The sequence below is a fragment of the Ylistrum balloti genome, unplaced genomic scaffold, assembly GCF_031769215.1.
Source record: "Ylistrum balloti isolate Yb309-2 unplaced genomic scaffold, AGI_CSIRO_Ybal_v1 Utg370530, whole genome shotgun sequence".
In the NCBI taxonomy this organism is placed as follows: domain Eukaryota; kingdom Metazoa; phylum Mollusca; class Bivalvia; order Pectinida; family Pectinidae; genus Ylistrum; species Ylistrum balloti.
This window is the reverse complement of record NW_026782338.1, coordinates 312933-318381: the sequence shown is the minus strand read 5'-3', so window position 1 is coordinate 318381 and position 5449 is coordinate 312933.

The window sequence follows — 5449 nt, the reverse complement described above, 5'->3', positions numbered from 1 at the left end:
TGTATACCAATCTCAGGTAAACCAGACACATTGTATACCAATCTCAGGTAAACCAGACACATTGTATACCAATCTCAGGTAAACCAGACACATTGTATACCAATCTCAGGTAAACCAGACACATTGTATACAAATCTCATGTAAACCAGACATATTGTATACCAATCTCAGGTAAACCAGACACATTGTATACCAATCTCAGGTAAACCAGACACATTGTATACCAATCTCATGTAAACCAGACATATTGTATACCACAGAAATGTTCACAATATTGGTATCTATCTGAGTATACTGGTATCCACACTGGGACACATTGTATACCATAGAAATGCCCAGAATACTGGTACCAATCATGATAAGGCTTTTAGGTGAATGTAGCTTGAGTCTGATACTGTTGTCCTTACCTTTTTTGTGCAGTATTATTTTTTGCCACACGAATGTAATTATCACGTTCTGATACTGTTATCACAAGTACATGTTACCTAACAGCCCATGTTGTATATCAGGATTAGATAAATCAAGGAAATTTAGTTCTATATTTACAGATTACATTGTATATTGTCAAAACTGCGACCACAGAGTTAAGAGGATTTCAAGTGTTTTAAATGGAAATTAAATCAAGTTTTCTGCAACAATCAATTTGCACAATATAATCCATCATGTCAAAAAGGAATTTGTTCAAGTTTTCATTCCATATTAAGAGATAAATTTTTCATTTCATCTCACCAATGGTTTACTTAAATTTGAATAAACGATTTATCAGCTTGTTTCATAAATCATCCATAAAAAGGATGTAAGACCCTACATTCATCACATAACTAGACTTTCATCAGTGCAATAACATCTATTACATCAAATATGTATCACTCTACATGATAATACCTAGCAGAATCTTGATTGGCTGAAGGGTCCTAATCTTTCCATTGTGATGTCATAACTGAATAAAGTCACCAAAGGAGAGATATGGAGCGAGAACATTTTCAAACTTGATTTTACATTATTGTATCAAAATATTTTTTCTACTAGTACTTGTGAACATATCTAATTAATGTTATAGACAGAATTTTACACATGTTCCCATGTTAAACAAGATTGATGAAGTCAGAGACTCTGTAAAATGAGCAATTTTAAAAAGACTCCCTTTATAAATCTCATATGAAATGGAAACTCTTCATTAGCTAGAGTTTTAACGGCACTTTAATGCTGAAAATCCATATCACCATGTGGAGGACGTATTTTACAGGAAGCTTGTAGAGTTTAAAGGTTTTTTATCTTTATTTTTCCCACATCACAATATAATCAATAATTCAGTTACCATAACACTTTTTGTCATTCTTTCATTAATTTATTTCATACGATGGAGAAAATCCCTCTTTGTGATTGGTCAAGACATCTCCTACAGGTTTTGACAAAATGTAATATTAACCTGAAACTGGTGAATTCCTTCACAAGACTTGAGATAATAATAGGGGTTGACATATACATAGATATTTAGAAGAAACCTTGCTCAGATTCATCAAAGTCCTGATATATTCCTCTACTATTGATCTCAACTCTACCAGTTTGAGTTCTCTGAGTTTTCCTGTAACCAAACCTCTTATGACACATACTGGTATGCATGTCTTCACTTAAACCTTGAACGATCCATAAAACCAGAAAGGTTGGGTTTATGGCTTAACAAGAGTTACATTTCAAGTAGGGCTGTCCTAGAACTTGTTACAGTTCATGTACACATGAATTCTAGGCCACCAAACTTCATCGCAGATCCATACAATATATAATACGAGGCCCCTGTCTCATTGCTATCTCTTCTCTGATATACTTATAAACTGAAAGTTACCAAGTAATGTATAAGTAAGCTTTGGGAGTGTACAACAATCCTGTATAGGCCATTGGATACAAGATGTACATACTAAAGACAGCACACCATTTTTTCACACGTTTTCCTTTTTTGATTCTCCTACACATTGCAACTGGACTTTGTAGTAAATGAAAATAACAAAAAACACTGAAAACTTTACAATTTGCTTATACTAAACATGCCTAAACAAGAGACCCCCGCCGTTGTTTGATCTTTATTTGCTCTTTAAAAGTTGAATCCTTTCCCTTCTTTTCTCTTTTCTACTTTTGATCTTAATGATAAGAAATTTGAAAACACTTTTGCAGAAATAGCAATGATAATCTTTACCTGCCAAATCCAAAACAGTCACCTGGAAGTCATTTTACTTTTTTCTGATCTGTCCAAAAATCCAACACACACAAGTAGAAACCAAAGGGAACATACTTATGAAATTTGAGATCGATCCATTCAGTACTCTCTAAGAAAATAGGGAAAACAGTCCTTACAAGGAGAAATCCAAGATAGCTGTCTGTCAGCCATTTTATTTTTCTGGACAGTTCCAAACTCAAACAGGCACAACTAAGGATCAAGAGAAACATACACATGAAATCTGAGAAAAATCTATGCTGTAGTTTTCAAGAAATAGTGATAACAAACTTTCTAAATCAAAATGCAAGATGGCCGTCTGTCAGCCATTTTGTTTTTCTGATCAGTCCCAAAATCAAATGGGCACAACTAGGTACCAAAGAAAACCTACTTATGAAATTTGAGATAGATCCATCCAGTATTTCTCAAGAAATAGCGATAACAAAAACTGTTTACTGACAGACGGATGGCAAACCACGGATGTATGGTGATTTGAATGGCCGACCATCTGATAATAGCGAGGTAAAAAACTCCATTGATCTATAAGAAAATCATCAAAATATATCTTTAAAACACTATGATATACTTATACAAATATTTGATAGCACAAATTCAAAGGAAATTTAGTCTGAAGCTGGAGAAAATAACCACACTTTTGAGAAATTTATTAACAAATTAAAAGAATCTTTTGTTAAGTTCCAACTTGCTTAAAAAGTAAGCACGCAACAATTTCCATCTAATCGGTTTGATAATACCTGATCAATTTTACATTCTATTGATTGTCAGCTGCAGTTTTATTTGAAATTTTATATCACCATAGAAACATTGATTTTCCAAAAATGAATAAAATATACAATATATTTTAAATTGAGCAATTTTGGAAGATACATAAAATTGGAATTCATCACTACAGTCTTCATTTCCAACAACACTGTTAAATTTGTTTACACACATGATACACAGAAATTCTTGAAGAATATGAAATTCACTTTTTATAAATTGTAAGACAATAATCAAAGAGATATTTCCATCATTCTTTTTTTGTGCTGTTAAGCAACTGAACGATTTAACTACATGAAAAATTGATCCTTGATCTTGAGTTAATTTATTATCCAACATCATCAAATTCAGCAATGTAGTACACGCAACCTGGACAAAATTTTATACAACCATTATCTAGGAACTAGCTAGGAATCAGAATCTACCAAATAATTTTTGTAGTATTTTTCAGGCGAGTCCTAACAATAACACTTCTTATTTCTTTAAAATTTAACAATTTAGTCCTGACAGTACTAAAAATGCTGTGTGTTGATGAGTCTTCACTTAATATAGACACACATTTTACAAGCAACATTAGCAGTAAAGTAGTTAAAGACATAACATCTTACCATTCACACGTATCAGAAGATGTTTGTAGGTGATTATAAAAAATGTGAATATCCATTTGTTTGATTTTTATTTAAACTTTCACTTTAAACTGAATTTTATTGGTTACATTTAACTGCATTTATGCATCGAAAAAAACATAGCTGTAATATAGAGAAGTATTTAGGGAACCAGAATGCAGTATATCAATCCATTTCCCTCAGAATGTCAGCTACACTATAGTGCTTTGATCTTCTAAAATTTGTTGTGATAATAACTGCTTTGTTGTCAGTTCTGTTTGATTTCTGTGTAACAGTAGACTTCGAAACCCATTTGAGCAGCTGCAAATTCTGAAACATGCAGGTACTACACATGCATATGGGACAAACTTCAGCAACATACATTATGACTCTGATGTGGTATACTGTTTCCTACTGACTGGTAGGAAGAATGTCTTCACCATGTATTTTAAGAAGTAGGTAAAACAATTAAGCCAGAGGCGCCGTGTTTGGACCCTACAGGGGGATTTTGAAAATAAACAATGGTAATCATTGCTTCATGCATACATAGATATGTGTAGGAAATTGTAATGATTTAAAGTGAAAACAAGAGAAAATCACTCAAAAAAAATTAGCAATAGAAAATACCTGCATTTTGTAAAGTTATCAGTTAATTGGGTTTTTTTGTTTTGCTGTAGTTGGGTTAAATGCCATGTAAAGTTCACTAGGGTCGTTTTGAGGCAGCTCAGTGTAATAACCATGGTAACATTTTTTTCCGTTATTTGTTATTATACGTGAGATATGATCTATCAGGGCTGCAAGATTCCACTGTTTCCATAGAAACATCATAACTATCAGTGACATCACCAAAGTAAAAGATGTAAAGTAGACAATCAGTCTAATCAAAAGGTACCTAAGATGTGAATAAGAATCTCTGCAATTGATTAAACTTATACAATGAACAATTCTGTTATATTTGTTTTAACATAAATCTCATAAGAACTGGAAACTCATGAAAATTCTCTATTTATTACACTAGTACTATGTACTTAACCCATACAATTTAAAACTGCAAATTTACCCTATAGCCCTTGGACTGGTCATCAGGAGTTTTGATATTCTTCGACTTAAGAAACTGTAAGCAATTAATGCATGTAATGTAAGATTAAAATGTATTTTTTATTTTTCTGGATTGATTATTAAGTTTAAAAATTTTAAAACAAGTATTTCCTTCCATACTGGACTTTACAAAAACCAAACAATTAATTTTGTTGACATGCACTTGTATACAAAAAATCACAGATAGAGAATTTAAACCTATTTCTAAATGTCATCATTTCATATTCAATAAAGGTTCCTTGTTTTGGCCAACTCACCGTAAATGTTACTATGATTTAATTTGCTCCAACGTCAGTCGTTTATTACCAGTCGCCACACAACTCTCTATCTAAAGAGGTTTTGACTGTAAGCCTTTGCATTGCGTAATGCTGTTTTGTACATGTAAACACATGTAAATATAACACCCTCGGGCGTTAAAAACGTCAATGTCACAATGATTTACAAAATCAATAAAATGCACAAAATTCATTGCAAACATTAAGAAGTACGTACCATTTAGAGTTTTTGCTGAATATACCATACAGTTGGATAAAAACACGTTGACAAAGCCATTGGATTGTGCAACAATGCAATTCAAAGAAATGTGACAGTGCAATCCTGCCGAAGCAGACACCTGTCAGTTTTGAAGCGTTCTTGTAACTGATGAAAAACATTGAATCTGAGTGATTGAAATGTTTTTATCTAAAAAGTCAGTAAAGTGCTTAAATGGCTTCGAAGGATCAAGCAAGCTTTCCATCGAGTCAGATTTGGAGCGGCT